Here is an 18,160-nt window from a genome sequence, read left to right on the forward strand (position 1 = left end):
TCCTCCTCCTCTCCCCTCTCTTCCTCCTCCTCCTCCTCTCCTCTTCCTCCTCCTCTCCTCTCTCCTCCTCCTCCTCCACTAAACTGATGTGAGTGCTGCCGTGTTTCCCCCTCTTTGTTTCCTGCCCATTAGTTACCAGACTGTAAAAGGTTAGAGCAGGTGTGTGTTTTATGAGGATTCAATAGTGGTGGCAAACACACACGCACACGCACACACACACACACACGCACACACACACACACACACACAACACACCACACGCACACACCACACACGCACGCACACACACACGCACACACACGCACACACACACACGCACACACACACACACACACACACGCACACACACACCTGGTGTATGGGTGTGTTCGTGTTCTAAATGTCACACCTGTCATTGAGGCTGTGGATGAAAAGGCTCAATTATCTGCCCACACACACACACACACACAACCACACCACACACACACGCTGTCATTGTTCAGGTTCTTCTCTAATGTTCTACTTGTTCTCATATATTTCCTTCATATTTTCTTCTTCTGTGTAAACTGATCTGTGCAGGTCATTAAAGTGTCCAGAGCTCCACTGATAAATGAACACACACACACACATATATACACACACACACACACACACTCGTCTCTTTACATTGTATTTCCATCCATGGTTCAGTGCGTCTGCTTCATTAGCGTCCACTCCGTCCGTCTCCGTCCGTCTCCAGCAGCGTTGGACGCCATCAGGACGCGTCCCGTCAGGCTGAAGTCGGAGCTGATTCCATTAAACCTCAGATGGGGAGTTCCACAGAGACGGAAACGTCCAAACGGAAGAAAAACGGCAGGAAAAACAGATGTACCACAGAACAGACTAAGAGCCAGAACAAGAACCAGAACCAACAACCAGAACTAGAACCAGAACAAGAACCAGAACCAGAACCAACAACCAGAACCAGACCAAACATCTATCTGTTTATTTCTTTACTTATGGACAGTTTTGTAAACGATGAAATCCAACAAACAGCAGATTCATGTCCCATTGATCCAGTTTATATCCCATAATAATCCAGTACTGTTAATAGTCAGATAATAGTAATAATTCACGTCAGAAATACGATAATTCCAAACATTTCAGCCCATTATCAGATTTATGTCAGAGTTTCTATGGATGTGACGTAAAAGAACCCACAGAACAGTTTGTGTGTGTGACGTACAGTCCAACTTCTGTTCCTGTCTTCAGCTCCTGTTCACTTTGGTTGTTTTATTCAATATTTTAGTCATTTTTCTTCAGTTTTTTTCTTTGTTTTGTTATTTTCTGAGTGAACGGCGGGACGCCTCCTGGGGGCGGAGCATCCCTCTGAGACCCTCTGTGGTCTCATTTAAATCAGTGGCTTAGTTTTATAGTGTCTGTTTTAATTAAACCTTTGTCTGTTGAACAATGAACCCACAGAAACAGGAAGTGGACTCATCAGAACCAGAACCAGAACCAGGACAGTCACCACAATGAAATAGAGTAGAAGACACTATCTGCCATTTGTGCACATACAATCGCAGTATGGGTACATCCACAAATGAATAAAATATTGGACATTGGAATTCTTGTGTGTTTCCCTGAGTACGGAGTTAGAAAAAGACTTGAATAAAAACAGAAACAAAACTTAAACATAAAACAGGTTAAAAATATAAAAACAGTTTAAACACATAAAACAGTTAAAATATATAAAAACAGCTAAACATATAAAAACAGTTAAAACACATAAAACCAGTTAAAATATATAAAAACAGCTAAAACATATAAAAACAGTTTAAAACAATAAAAACAGTTAAAATATATAAAACAGCTAAAACATTATAAAAACAGTTAAAAACATATAAACACAGTTAAAACATATAAAACAGTTAAAATATATAAAACCAGCTAAAACAATAAAAAAAACAGTTAAAATATATTTTTAAAAAAACAGCCTAAAACATATAAAAACAGTTTAAATATATAAAAAACAGTTAAAATATATAAAAACAGCTAAAAACATATAAAACAGTTAAAACATATAAAAACAGTTAAAACATATAAAAACAGTTTAAAATATATAAAAACAGCTAAAACATAAAAAAAAACAGTTAAAATATATTTTTAAAAAAAAACAGCTTAACACATATAAAACAGTTAACATACATAAAACAGTTATAAACATAAAAACAGTTTATAAACATATAAAAACAGTTTAAATATATAAACACAGTGTAAAAACATATAAAAACAGTTAAAACGCATAAAAAACAGTTAAACATATAAAAACAGTTTAAAACATATAAAAACAGTTAAAACACATAAAAACAGTTAAAATATCTAAAAACAGTTAAAAATCATTAAACAACAGTTAAAACATATAAAACAGTTAAAACATATACAAACAGTTAAAACCACATAAAAACAGTTAAAATATATAAAAACAGTTAAAAATATATAAAAACAGTTAAAAATATAAAAACAAGTGAAAACATATAACAACAGTTAAAACAACATAACAAACAGTTAAATATATGAAAAACAGCATAAACATATAAAAACAGTTTAAAACCACATAAAAACAGTAAAATTATAAAAACAGCTAAAACATATAAAACAGTTAAAACACATAAAACAGTTAAAATATATAAAAACAGCCTCTAAAACATATAAAACAGTTAAAACATATAAAAACAGTTATAAACATATAAAAACAGTTAAAATATATAAAAACCAGCTAAACATAAAAAAACAGTTAAAATATATTTTTTAAAAAACAGCTAAAACATATAAAACAGTTCAAATATATAAAAACAGCTAAAACATATAAAAACAGTTAAAACATATAAAAACAGTTAAAACATATAAACACAGTTAAAATATATAAAAACAGCTAAAACATAAAAAAAAACAGTTAAAATATATTTTTAAAAAACAGCTAAAACATATAAAACAGTTAAAATACATAAAAACAGTTAAACATAAAACAGTTTAAACATATAAAAACAGTTTAAAATATATAAAAACAGTTAAACATATAAAACAGTTAAAACGCATAAAAACAGTTAAAAATATAAAAACAGTTAAAAATATAAACACAGTTAAAACACATAAAACCAGTTAAAATCTATAAAAACAGTTAAAATATATAAAACCAGTTTACAACATATAAAAACAGTTAAAACATATAAAAACAGTTTAAACACATAAAAACAGTTTAAAATATATAAAAACAGTTATTGCACAGACAGACACCAAATACACAACCTGTGTTCGACACATTCAGGTCCATGAACACACTCCTATCAGCTGTTAGTTGACAGACAGGGGCGTTGTACTATCGACACCCTTGGATGTTCTCCACTGTAAAAATGTCTGTCATGTAGATCTTTGTAATGTTCATTTATGAACATGTTTACAGTGTTTGTTTGACGATAACTCCATGTGTGATCTAATGCATATACAGGTCCACTCCCTGAACCTGGAACAGCTGCACCCAACACCCAGCCCTAACCCTACCCTATGGGCTTACCCTAACCCTAACCCTAGGGGGCGCTAACCCTAACCCTACCTAGGGGGCGCTACCCTAACCCTAACCCTAGGGGGCGCTACCCTAACCCTGCAAATGAAATGTCATATTTAATCCTACAGTTCAGGCTGGTTTTTATTGGTTGTTGTTAGATTATTGGTTGTTTTCTTCAGTGGATGGATCGTGTTGGTGTAAACCCTGTTCAGTGAACAGGTACAGATGCTGGACTCTTCTGGTCCATCTTGGATCATGGTCGGTTGTCCAGCTGATGCTGGATCGGTCTGGATCCTCCTGGTCCTGTTTGGGCTGGAGTCCACTGAACCCTAACGCATGTCAGTGTGTCAGATCTGATGAGAAGAAACCCGCAAACCAGGAGGATCTGGACCCGCAGACCTGGTGGATCTGGCCCGCAGAACAGGAGGATCTGGACCCGCAAACCAGGAGGATCTGGACTCGCAGACCTGGAGGATCTGGACCCGCACACCAGGAGGATCTGGACCCACAGACCTGGAGGATTGGACCCAGAACCAGAACAGGGGTTCAGTCTGCTTATCCTGCACGTTCCGGACTTTTCCAGCCGTCATCAGCCTCCGTCCGCCGCAGAATGAAATATGGAAAATCAGACCCTGTGCACGTTAATTGATGGCACAGATAATGATTTTCTGTGGTTCTGACCCGACCCGACCTCAGCCCACGCACCGAAACAATGGACCTGATTAAAGGACCCGTAAAGTTGATCTGTCAGAGTCTGGGCACATGGCCTGGCTATTTACTGGAGTTCAGTTCTGTGTGTTGGACTGTGTTTGGAACGTGTGTCGGAACAGTTTTATGGTTCTGATGAAGTTCTGCTGGGGCCGTCACTGATCTGGGTTCAGCGCTGAGGTTCTGGAGCTCATCTGTTCTGACACAGTTTTTTTCTGAATTTCCATCTGATTCTAAACAACCGACTGTTTATTCCTGAAAATAGTCAGTGAACATTCGTCTAATGTGTTTTGTTTTTTCTTTGTCACAAAGACGTTCCGTTATCGTCACTGAGGCGGAAAGAAAACAGAAAATCTCTCCATAATGAAGCTGGAGTCTGTTAATGCAGCCTTTTCTGCTTCTTCAACTGATTATTGATCCAAGAACCGTCTGATTGGACCGTTAACCCTTTAACCCCTGACGTGTCAGCGCTGACACGTTCTGAATGTACGATGTATTTAAATATTCATTTATTCATTCCGACTCACTGTAAAAATAGACGGTTTGGGCTTTTTTTTTTTTTTTACACACCGTTTTCCTTGTGGGTTTTTTTTTTTTTTTCCTGTTGTTTCCAGGGGTTTGGTGATTTTCCTTTATTTTTGCCTCCGCCAAGGAGGTTCTGTTTATGCCGGTGTTGGTTTGTCTGTCTGTCCATGTGCAGGATAACTCAAAAAGTTATGACAGATTTGGATGAAAATTTCAGGAAATGTTGATACTGGCACAAGGAACAAATGATTACATTTTGGTGGTGATCGGGGGGGGGGGGCACTGATCTGCCTCAGTGGAGGTCTGTGCTCTTCGAGTGCTTCTTTTCTAGTTTTTACTGTTTTACTGAGTGCAACTGATGTATGGAGTTAAACAGGTGTCAAAAAGCAGAAAAAAAGAGACTAAACTAAAACGACTTTTATTTTATTTTATTGTATTTATTTATGTATTTTATTATTATTATTATTTATTTATTTATTTCATTATTTATTTATTGTAGTCAATTTCTTTGCATGTGTTTTTATGTTATTTATCATTTTGTAAATATTGTATTTGTTTTTGTTCATTCAGTTGCTTATTTTGTTTATTTTTTTAGGTTTTGTGTTTTTTATTTTATTATTTTTTATTGAATTTTGTTCCGTTTGTCTTTAGTACTTACTATTTTGTTGGTTTATTTATTTTTGTTCATTTTATTGATCACTTTGGCTGTTTTTGTTCATTTTGTTGCTTGTTTTCTTCTTTTTTTTGACCGTGGAACAGCTTTTTTCCTTGTTGTTCAGTTTGTTCCAGTTCACAGTTGATGTTCAACATCCTAAATCTGTTACCGGTGTCCATTCTAGTGCCTTATTTAGTCCAAACCGGTCGAACTTCAGTTACTCTTTGTCTTTTTCTGTTCTTCCACCTGTTTTGACCCTAAAACACAGTAAAACAAAACCAGCAAAGAAATGAAACACAAACTCACAGCAGCTTTAATGAACCTGAAACAGACGCAGATTCACAGCAGAACCTTTACCTGCAGTCAGTACTAGGGGTTAAAGGGTTAATGTGTGAACTTACCTGCCAGTCAGTACTCAGGGGTTAAAGGGTTCAGATGTGACCTTTACCTGCAGTCAGTACTCAGGGGTCAAGGGTTAATGTCTGTGAACCTTTACCGCACGTCAGTACTCAGGGGTTAAAGGGTTAATGTGTGAACCTTTACTGCAGTCAGTACTCCAGGGGTTAAGCCAGGTTAATGTGTGAACCTTTTACCTGCAGTCAGTACCTCAGGGGTGTTAAAGGGTTAATGTGTGAACCTTTACCTGCAGTCAGCACTCGGGGGGTTTAAAAGGTTAATATGTGGAACCTTTAGCTTTAATCAGGGTTAAAGGGTTAATACTTGGTCTCCTGTTCAGCTGACTTCAGTTAAACTAATTCATCATCTCAGCTTCAGCCGTTAACAAGCTCATCCAGCTTCAAACCCTGGTGTGTTTACGACGGCAGTAAGTAACAGTCAATAATAACCGAAGGTCGGACTAATGGAAGCTGACGTTAAACGGTCCAGGATGACTGAAGGCTCAGTGTGTGCACCGTTAACCCTTCAGCGGTCCACACTAACGCTCCAATCACCTCAAGTGTAGAATCTGCACAGCGTCCACACTAATGTCAGGACAGATTTAATACTGTTTTTAACTTTTTGACTTTTTTTTTTTATTTTTATTTCATCAACTTTATCCATAAACAAAAATACCAAATACTTAATAACTGTCATATTTAACCCTTTAAATGACAGGTTTGTAATAGAAACAAACTATATTATTTCATAAAAAAAAATCCAAAAGCCAAATATCCAAAATATTTATGTTTACAAAAAAGATTGTAATAACCTGAAATATATGAAATTTCATCAGAAAAATTAGTGGAATTTTACCAATATTCTGCCTGCACGTATTATTTGTACATGTACATTTATGCACAATGATACAACAAATGTTTAATAACAGGCAGAATCTTATTAAAATGACACATTTCAGGTTCTTATTTGCTTTATTTATGTATTTATTACATTTTTTTGTGAAAGGGCAGTTTGTAAATGTAATTTTTTTTTTTTAGTTAATTTGGACTATGCAACAAAACAACATAATCTGACTTAGTTCTTAGAAATAAAAACTAGTAAGAAATCATGGGGGGAAAAAAACAAAACTACATGAAAACAAAGTATGACTTCATTTGCACATTTGAATATTTTCACAGTGTAATGTTATTTTTTTCACTTAGATAAGAACGTGTATTTTTTTTAATTATTATTTATGGTTCTTCTGTTCTTATTTGACTGGATCCATTTGGTCTGAATGTGGAACCTGGACTAAAATGACTTGGACAACCTGAGGACTGCTCATGTCTTCAGTGTCATTTTTGCACTTTCATCCCGCGTGTTTGACACCCTTCATCCACATGGACGTGTAAATATGCACGCGTTGCCATGGAAACATCCGGCGTCTTGCGTTGGGCTGTGTCTATTTGCTGGCATATCTGTTCATGTGAATGGAATGGGAGCGGCGTCTCCGTCCTCCTGTCCCCTCCATCCTCCTGCAGAGGACAGACGGGCGTCCACAGCGGCTCTGATGGACACAGATAAGGGCTGGTGTTTGTGCAGAGGGTGGACGCCGCCCCCCACAGTGCCTTGCTCAAAGCCACTCTGCACCAGGTGATGAGAAGCGGTGTGTGGGCCGTTGCTTTCAAGTCCTTCTGCTGGTGTCGTTCCAGCGCTGGAACCCTAGAAACGGAGGATTTTTTATGTCCAGCAGAGTTTAGAAACGAGACGGACGAGTGGACGGACGACGGAGGAGGAGGATTCACCGCGGAAACAGAGGGACACGATGGCGTTAACGCCGACAACTGAAACTACACTGGAATCACATGAAAGATCCAATTTTACAAGCAGACAGTGAACGCAGCATGAACCTGAATATGGTGGACGTGGCTTTTGAATCCGTTAAACGTCAACATTTGTCTTTTTCTGTCCATGTTTATGACGTTAGTGCAGGAAAACACACTAAAGACGCAATTAAGGCAGAAAAAAGACAAGTAGTAGAGTTAACCCTCTAAGACCCACAGCTAGTTTAATGACAACACAAGTGATTTAGCATCTTTTATTTAGTTTTACCCTCTTGTTGACATGTTTTCAGTGTAAACTGTATGTTTCTATATTTAATTCACTGATCTGTAGATGTTCAGTAAAGCTCAGAGTAAATTTAAAGTTTATTACATTAAAGGTCCTGAACATGTTTACAGTGGATTACAGAAACACCTTCAGTCTGAATTGTTGGTGTTTTTTTAGGGACACAGACTCCATTTCCCATGAGCACTAGCTCCTACTGTCATTAGGGCTTTGTATCGGCAAGAATCTGGCGATACAATACAAATCACAATGCTAGGATCATGATACAATGTGTCACGATATCATGATACTGTTAAAAAGGCAATTTTTATTGGTTTTGTTTTTTTTTAAAAGATTATTTCCTGGAAAAATTGAATTACAGCAGAAATATGTACAAATACTAAACGCATTTTTATTTGATCCCAACAGGATCTAATGTTCTATCACAAAATGTTCCTGTGTTCAAACTGAAATTCTGTTTTACAGACATTACAGTTTAGTTTAGTTTAGTTTAGTTTAGTTTACTTCAGACACAGACTTAATGCAAAACATATGGAAGAAAAACAATAATAATAATAATAATAATAATAATAATAATAATAATAATAATAATAATAATAAACAATACACAAATTTAAAAAATCAAATCATAGAAAAAAAGAACAACTGTTGTGCCTGAAAGGAAGTAGGAAGAAGCCACTGCTCATCCAGTCCTACCTAGTTTCAGATCCTGTTCAGATGTTCATATTCTATTAGTTCAGAACTAACATCAGAACAGTATTTTAGTTCAGTCCCAACAAAGGAACAAACATTATTGAATAAAACAGTGTTAAATAATAATAAATAAATATGAACAAAAAGAAAACTGAACCTCTGCCATATCTGCATGTGAATAAATACCTAAAAATATCCATACAGTACTTTTAATATCGATACAGTATTGTGAAATGAAATATTGCGATATTGCAGAACTGATATTTCTTCCACTCCTAACTGTCATAAGGGCAGAACTGTGTCCCAGGTGTTTTTAATCTAACGACTGCACAGTGCATCCTCTTTCTAACTGTGCATTTCTTTTTTCCACAGTAACTTTCAGGTGCAAAGTCACGTTTGAAACGAGACGACAAACTTCATAAAGTCTGTTTGTGTTGTAGTTTAGTAACTGGAGTGAAAACCAAAGTGGTTCTGGTTCTTCTATTCAGTTAAATCTGCAGTGGATTTGGATGAAAACACATATAACCCATAGTTTTCTGTACTGTTTCACCATCCCACACTGTTAAAAAAAAAAAAAAGCTGTAATATTCTGGCAGCTGGGGTCCCAAAAAAAATACTGTAAAATAACAGAAAATAACCATCTCATAAAAATATGGTAATTTTCCGTAATTAAAATACAGTTTTTTGCCCTAACTTTACAGGAGATTTTGCAGATTTTTTTGGACTTTTTAATGTTTAATAAAGAATATTTACATGTATTAAAACAATCAAAGTACACACCACACACACACACACAACGCATATAGTGTGTATATATAATTTTCAGTGAGACTCAGTTGTCCAATCACTGATAAAAACTGTATTTGGACAGTTTATCAGTGCTTATACATGTTATACATTCACAAAAATACATTTATTCAACATTTTTGTTGTGAAAACTCCTGTAATTACACAAGATATTTGTCAATTAACAAACAAGTCTGGTTCAACTGACAGAACTAATACTTCTGTTACAGTTAATTGTCAGTAATTTTATCTCTTTTTATTTATTTATTTATTTATTTTTAACAGTATTAAACTTTAAATTAACATTTTAATCTCATAAATAGAAAATAATATTTGTGAATTACGATACATTTGCAAATGTATTTTAACTGTATTTTTCTGCGAAAAAAGAAAAACATTTCTTTTAAAAAACTGAAATTTTCTGGTTATTCACAGTTACAGTTTCTTCATGTCATTTTACATTTGACATGTAAATCAGTCCATTTTTGTCATTTCATTGATATTTTCCTGTATCTTAAAAACAGAGGAAAAATCTGTAAAATAACAGAGAAAATTTTGTTAAATTACAGATTTTTTTTACAGTGCATAAACCAAATTCTACATCATCAGAATGTCATAAAATGATCCTGTGGATTTTTCCACTGCTCTGCTTTTTGGTCATGTTTATGTATTTATTTATTTTGAACTGACTGAATAAGTAGAATTTTCCAGATGCTGGACCCTTCCAATCCTTCTGTCAAACAGAGAAAACACTGAAATTAGATGAAAATTAATGCACATTTTTGGACAAATAATAGATTTTCCTGTTGGTCTCCCATGGCAACAGCATCATCTGCATGGACCAAAACCAGGATAAAGGCTGTAATTTACCATCGTTTTGGAGCTTCATTCTGCAAACATCTAAACAGACGACTGGACAGGGTTTGAACCCAGGACCATGAATGGATTAAAGACGTGTCCCAGGTTTTAGACCGGGGTGGGCAATTTTTTACATGGGGCCACATGACAACAAGAAAAATTATGGAGGGCTGGACTGAAAGGCTGAACTAAAGTCTGCATAATATTAAGTGTGTTTCTTTTATATAAAGCAGTAAATAGCATTGTTTTGATAAGTTGGTAAGGCTGGTAAGAGTATATGTTATAACTGAGCAATGAAAAAGAGAGGTTATCTTAGAAGAAATGACATTTACTTAATAAAATTTCTCAAAACAATGGTTAACAAAATGTGAACATTTGAACAGTTTTTGAGTCATTATATTAGTGACCATTTTCAGCCACATTCAGTAAGATACAGCATATCAGAAAATAATGATGCCTACATTTGTGGTTAAATCACATTCACACTCATCACTCATTCTGTGTTTTTCAGTTCTTTTTTCTTGTGCAGTGAGAGAAATCTAGTCTGTGTTGGTCTTTAACAAGTGCATCAAAGTCCGGTTGAATGTCTGAGGTGGAGATGCGAAGCACAGCTGACAGATGATCATCAGTAAGAGAGGATCTGTACCTGGACTTGTTAAACTTCATCATGAGAATGTTTGTTCACTTATGAAGGTGGAGCCAAAGACAGCAAACATCTGCTGAGCATGTCTCCTCATGTTTGGAAACTTCAGTAGAATTTCAGCAGTGGTTGGACTTCCAGTGCTCTGCCAGTTCTGCATCAGACTGCAGATCAGTGAGTTCCAGCTGGACATCACTAGGTGCATCATCCACACTGCAGGTAAATGGAGAAGAAATCAGGTGCATTTCACTCTCCATTGTTCTGAGATCTTTCAATCGCCTTGAAAACTCACCATGCAGTGCTCCTAACAGGTGAGTACCTGCGGAGGTTATCATCTGATTGTGCAACTTGTTTCAGGGTTTGCATGTGAGTGAGATTGTTGCTCTCCAGTTGCCTAAAAAGAAACTGTAACTTCGTCATGAAAGCCTTCACCAGGTTGTGCATGTCATGAACAAAAAGGCCCTGGCCATGCAGTCTGGTGTTCAGTGCAGTCACATCAACAGCAAATGCAACATCTGCCATCCACTTCCTATCTGAGCGCTCTGGGATGTCTTTGCCTTTCTTCTCACAAAACTCTCGGATCTCTGCTTTCAGACCCCAGACTCTTTTTAGCCCCCTGCCCAGGCTGAGCCGTCGGACAGCTGTGGGATATCTGAAGTCACTATGTTCAGTCTCGTGCTCCTCTAAAAGTGCAACAAACTGCCCGTGATTCAGCGCTCGTGCCCTGATAAAGTTGGACTATTTTAGTTACAACATCAATCACGTCATCAGTTTTGAAGCACTGGCTTACACAACACATGCCGATGTAAAATAAAACGCAAAAATACCACTTTCTGATCTGGGCTGATTTCAGTCACTTTTGCCTTGCGTACGTTTCAACAGCCTGACGTTTTTCCTGTTAAATTTGGACAACCGTCCGTCGTGACACCCGTCAGTCTGTCCCACGTCAGTCCCGGTGTGTCCATGTATGCTTTTACCTCCGTGAACAGATCGCTCCCCGTCGTCGTCCCTTTCATGGAGCGCATTGCTGCCAGCTCCTCTGTACTCTTGGAGGTCCGTTATCCCACGGACACAATGCAAGTAACTGGGCTGTGTCACGGACATCACAGCTCTCGTCCAAAGCCGAGGAGAAAAAGTCCAATTTGCCACTTCACGTTGCAGCTGAAGCTCCAATTTCCCACAATGTCCTGGATCCTTCTGGCCCAGGTGCTCCTGGACAGTGGGACTTGCTCGAATGCTTCTTGTTTTCAGGACACGAGTGCTGCAGAGTCCACCAAGCACTCTTTTACAAACTGTCCCTCTGAGAATGGCTAACTGTTTTTAGCGATTTTGTGCGATATTACAAAGCTGGTCCTGGTTGCTGCATCCCTGGGTGTGTGAAGCTGGGTAAAAAACCCTTGTCACTTTTGTAGCGTAGCTACCAAATGTTCCGATATCCGCGCCCATTTCAGCATCATTCAAGTTTTTATATTTCTCCGAATGTTTCATCTCTAACGTCGACTCAAATTGTAATCTTTGAACACGGCAATCTGGTCTCCGCAAACCAAACACACCGCTTACCTCTGACTTCAGTAAATAAATACTCAGCAGTCCATGGTCTTCTGGAAAACCCTGCGTTCAGCATCTACCTTTCTTTTTTTAGTCGACATTTTGGGGGCGAAAGTCGTCTTGACACCCGTAACCTGCCTACGACAACGTCAGTTCAGTAACACACGTCACTTACGTACCTTACGTACCTTACGTACCTTACGTACCTATGCGCGACTTAAAAACACAACTTCAAAATAAAAGCCAATGCACACTCAATCCACACATGAGGTAAAATGAGAAAAGACGTTTATTTTGTAATTTCTTTCTGGTTGTCAGAGTCAAACCAGAGGGCCGTAAAAGGCCCAGGTCTGTTTTAGACGCTGGTTGAATTCCAGCAGTCCCACAGAACACACGTCCCTGGGTCCGTCTGAGTTCAGCTGTCCCATATTCATACTGATGTGTTCCAACACAAGAGTGTGAAGTTGGTTTGTCCACTCAGTCCCAAGTGTGACGACGATGAGTTTCTTTCTGTGATTTTTTTTTTTTCTATGTGTGTTATTTTCATGTGTTGTACTCAGTGTGTGTTGTGTTGTGGTGTCTTGTTGTATTGTGTTTGTGTGTTGTGTGTTTTGTGTTTGTTGTTGTTTTGTGTTTGCGTGTTGTGTGTTTTTGTGTTGTGTGTTGTGTTATTTTCATTTGTTGTACTTGGTGTGTGTTGTGTAGTTGTGTTGTGGTAGTTGTGTTTTTGTGTTGCTGTGTAGTTGTGTTGTGTTTTTGTGTTGTGTGTTGTACTCACGGTGTGTTGTGTTGTGTTGTTATTGTGTTGTGTGTTTTTGTATTGTTGTGTTGTATGTTATGTGTTGTCTTTGTTGTTGTGTGATAATCCCCCAGTGTACAGTCGGTGGATGACAGATGTGGACCCGTCTGCGTCCCCCGTCCTCAGATGTGGACCCGTCTGCGTCCCCCGTCCTCAGATGTGGACCCGTCTGCGTCCCCCGTCCTCAGATGTGGACCCGTCTGCGTCCCCCGTCCTCAGATGCGGACCCGTCTGCGTCCCCCGTCCTCAGATGTGGACCCGTCTGCGTCCCCCGTCCTCAGATGTGGACCTGTCTGCGTCCCCCGTCCTCAGATCAGACACCTGTGCTGTCTCTGCTCAGATGTTTCTCAGATGTTTGTTCCACAGTCGTTCACAGATTGGGTCGAACTGCCTTCAGTTCATTTTCTGTCTCGATGAGTCGGAGACGAAGCAGAAAAGACGAGTGACGGACGGACGGACTGAAAGAAGGACCAGCAGCGGAAAGAGTGGAGATGGACGATAAGAGCCAGGCAGAAAAAGACGACTGTCGCACTAACAGAAGGAGGAGGGGGGCGGGGGGGGCAGAGGGGGGGTCAGGCTAAACTCCATGTCCACAGTGATAACAGTCACAGACAACGTTCTGTCCAGTTTAGGCTGAGTTTGTCTTTGTGTTTCTTTTTTAAATTTTTTGTCGCATTTCAATGACGTAAACAGGATAATACAACCTGAACGTGGGTCAGATTTAGGACCACATATGAAAGTGGTCCTGGGTCGATTCGGACCACATATGAAAGTGGTCTGGGTCAGATTAGGACCACTTATGAAAGTGGTCTGGGTCAGATTTAGGACCACTTATGAAAGTGGTCTGGGTCAGATTTAGGACCACTTATGAAAGTGGTCCGGGTCAGATCAGTTCTGTTCAGACTGTCTGTAACAGATCAGATCAGATCCAGGTCACATTTGAATGTATCCTTAGTGTCAGAACCTGTCGACCTCACACACCCAGCTGGTTCCAGTCCTGGTTCTGGTTCTGGCTCTGGTTCTGGTTCTGGCTCTGGCTCTGGCTCTGGCTCTGGCTCTGGCTCTGGTTCTGGTTCTGGCTCTGGCTCTGGCTCTGGTTCTGGCTCTGGTCTGGTTCTGGCTCTGGTTCTGGCTCTAGCTCTGGCTCTGGTTCTGGTTCTGGCTCTGGTTCTGGCTCTGGTTCTGGCTCTAGCTCTGGCTCTGGTTCTGGTTCTGGCTCTGGTTCTGGCTCTAGCTCTGGCTCTGGTTCTGGTTCTGGCTCTGGTTCTGGTTCTGGCTCTGGTTCTGGCTCTGGTTCTGGCTCTGGTTCTGGCTCTGGTTCTGGTTCTGGTTCTGGCTCTGGCTCTGGTTTGGCTCTGGTTCTGGCTCTGGCTCTGGTTCTGGTTCTGGGTCTGGCTCTGGTTCTGGTTCTGCTGGGCTCTCTGGCTCTGGTTCTGGTTCTGGCTCTGGCTCTGGCTCTGGTTCTGGCTCTGGCTCTGCTCTGGTTCTGGTTCTGGCTCTGGCTCTGGCTCTGGCTCTGGTTCTGGCTCTGGTGGGACCAGACGCTGTCGTACAGAGACACTGGACCCGTTTCAGTTGGATTCCAGTCTCAGTGTTTGTTGTGAAGCAGCTGCTGAAACATGTTTGAAAACAGGCTGAATTCAAACATGAAGCGGAGCGTTTCACCTCCTGTCGTTTTCATCTGACTGTCAGCGGCAATTAAAGCCGAGCTGAACCAAACTACGGAACCGCTGCTTCAGCTGCAGGGGTTCTGTTCTGTTCTTTTATATTCTGTTGTTTCAAAGCAGACCCAGCCTGTGGAACCGTTTCTGTCCGTCTGAAACAGCGCTAACACACATGGGTCTGATTATCAGTTCGGAGCTTCTTCACCTCAGCTGTTCGACACTCAGATCAGAAACGTCCAGTCATTCTGTTTTTTGTTTTTTTTACAGTTTAAGGGTTGAGTTTTGGTTCTGAGTGAAAATCAGACGTTTGTTTGTGAGACATGAGTCAAGAACACACCTGTCCTCTGTGCTTTAATAATAATGTGGCTGAAGTGTGCTCACAGCTCTTCTGTGTGTCTGTGTTCATATTAAATCAGTCTCAGTGAATCCAAAGGAACTCTGTGTTGGTAAATGACAGTTGTTCAAATGGACAGGATTTCAGTTCTGTTCAACATGTTGATGCTCATATGAACTATGTTTTCAGCTCCAAAATGAACCATTTCAGCACAATTAATGCTATATTTTCATGTCACAAATGGACAAGTTCTATTTGAACTGAACTGAGCTGAAAAACAAATCTTCTCTTCTTTTGGATTCCCCAGTTTTTCTTCCCAGATTCTCTCCTCCATATCACATGTTTTATTTGTACAGGTTCAATCTGGAGTAGGTGCTGATCCATCCTGCTTCTGTTCCCCCAATACATACATGAAGAATGGCACACAGCACTGTTTACATCAACACTTTTACAATAAGAAGCATTTTTATACAGAAAGACAATTCTAGAGTGTTCTTTCCGCTTTAGTCTGATGCTAACTATCCAATAAATAATAGTGCTCCTAGTTTTTGCACAGGGATCATTAGTGTAAACGCTGACATGGCTGCAGAGCATCAGTATGATGGGATACACAACACCATGTCACATCCGTCCACTGACACATTTAGTGTTTTTTGTGTCAGCTGGGATTGTTTTAGATCCACAATAGCAACATTTATGAAGAAGAGCACAAGTAGCAATAGGAAGTCTAGAAGTTTATTCCTAATAAAGTACTGGGACTGACCAGAGCATCATGGGTAATGTCACGTCCGTCCACCAACAAAAGTTTTCACATCCACGTGCTATTCCAAATCCATATTTATGAAAATAGAGCTTCCACTGTCAGAGAATATCAGTAGTCTGTGCACAGATGGATTAGCATATTTACACACACTTCTATGACTTTAGGAAAACTGTTGTTTTTTTTTGACAAAAATGGACACTCATTGACCCCTAAGGAAATTTTAGCCTATAATAATAATAATAACATAATAATACATCACACTTATATAGCATTTTTTTGGACACTCAAAGACGCTTCACAAACAAACAAAAGAACAGAGAGAGAAAATAAAGAGGCTCAAGAAAATGGTTTAGGAACTGACTAATCCACAGGTTCAGGAGCAGATTTGTCCAAAATCGACATTTCTCCAACAGAAATTCAGTAAAACAACCAATCCTGACACCTTGGATGTGTTTTCGTTCAGTTTCTGCTCCTTAGGTTAATATCATAATGCCTCTACAGTTTTATTACGTATTTATTCTAATTGTTGATTGTATTGTTTGTTTGATTTTTTGCTCTATTTAATCCTGACTCTCATCTGTTGTCTATGATAATATGACAGTAGTGAAGTGTCCTGGTTATATTTACTGTCTTCATCAGGGTGTTTTATTCACTGGGGTTTTATTTAGATTTATTTAGATTTATTTATTCATGACTACCTCTGCAATCACAGTTGTAAATATAAAAGTTCCCATACTGCACAGCTCATGTTCTATTCTATGGTATCCTGTCTGTGTTTGATCCATGTTACTCTGTTTTATTTTTGGCACAGGTGTTATTTATTGTAGTTCTTCTTCTTTTGTCCTTTGGTTGGATGAGTGTTGAGTGATCAGAGTCACAAAATCCAACAACTCATGGACAAACTGCTCAAAAACCATGAAAAAATGAGTAAAACCATGAAAAAGTTGAACTGGGGACAAACTATCTGGACATAAATCTGAGGACACGTCCTGTCTCCAGCTGTGAAGTGTCCTGTTTATGAGGATCACACATAAAAACATCAGTGTTTCCTTAAAGTTTAATGACATGGGATCAAAGTAGATGGTTAGATGAAGAAGAAAATTATTATTACAGTCAGAGCAGGAAAAATATTAGAGACATTTAGAGGAAGAACATTTGAAAACAAGTTATAATTTAAAAAAAAACAAAACAAATCAATGTTGAAGTTCAAATAAAAACCATCTGTGAGGTGTTTTAGAACAAAAAGAAGAATTTAAATGAACCAGTGTCTGAGCTCCATCTGAGAACTGAGGAGAACGGACCAATCACAGCCAGGGAGGCGGGGCTTTGGCTGATGACCACTAACGAGCCCTGATGGTCCACGCCTGTGTGGTGTGTGTGTGTGTGTGTGTGTGTGTGTGTGTGTGTGTGTAAACTGTCCCTGAGGACAGGTACAGGTAATGATATTTAATGGATTGACTGGGTTCTGCAATGGTGGGTCTGATTCTGTGGCTGGGTCTGGGTCTAGGTCTAGGTTTGTGGGTCTGGGTCTGTGATGGGGTCTGGGTCTGGGTCTGTTTCTGTGATAGGGTCTGGGTCTGGGTCTGGGTCTGGGTCTGGGTCTGTGGGTCTGGGTCTGTGGGTCTGGGTCTGTGATGGTGTCTGTCCCTGTCCCTCATGGGCGGTCTTGTGTGTCTCTGGTCCAGATATCCGGGGTCTGCAGGGCTTCCTGGACCAGACGTCCCGTCAGGGGGGTGGACGTGGCCTGCAGAGGGTGGACCGGAACATCAGTAAGGTCTTCACCAACCTGTCACCACCATGAGGACCGAGGAGCTGAACCGGTACCGGGACACGCTGCGCAGGGCCGTCCTCCTGCTCAGTCCACATGGAGCCCACTCCTTCATCCAACAGGTAGGACCCCCAGACTGTAGCCCCGCCCACGGCCGGGACAAGAGGACGGCTGAGGGGGTGGGGTCTGTGAGGGGTGGGGTCTGTGAGTGGGACGGGTGACGGGTGTGGTCTGTGAGGGGTATGGATGAGTGGGTGTGGTCTCTGAGGGGGATGGAAGAGTGGGTTGTGGTCTCTGAGGGGGACAGATGAGTGGGTGTGGTCTCTGAAGGGGGGGCGAATGAGTGGGTGTGGTCTCTGAAAGGGGGGATGGATGAGTGGGTGTGGTCTCCGAA

General features: G+C 39.8%; 1 protein-coding gene across 2 annotated transcripts in view; it reads right to left on the reverse strand.

Moving 5' to 3' along the window:
• The window catches only part of LOC115415980 (glutamate receptor ionotropic, delta-1-like), a 242,015-nt gene that overhangs the window by 89,222 nt on the left and 134,633 nt on the right, over window positions 1–18,160 (reverse strand). The gene's annotated exons all lie outside the window — the stretch shown is intronic.

The sequence above is a fragment of the Sphaeramia orbicularis genome, unplaced genomic scaffold (genome assembly GCF_902148855.1).
Source record: "Sphaeramia orbicularis unplaced genomic scaffold, fSphaOr1.1, whole genome shotgun sequence".
Taxonomy (NCBI): domain Eukaryota; kingdom Metazoa; phylum Chordata; class Actinopteri; order Kurtiformes; family Apogonidae; genus Sphaeramia; species Sphaeramia orbicularis.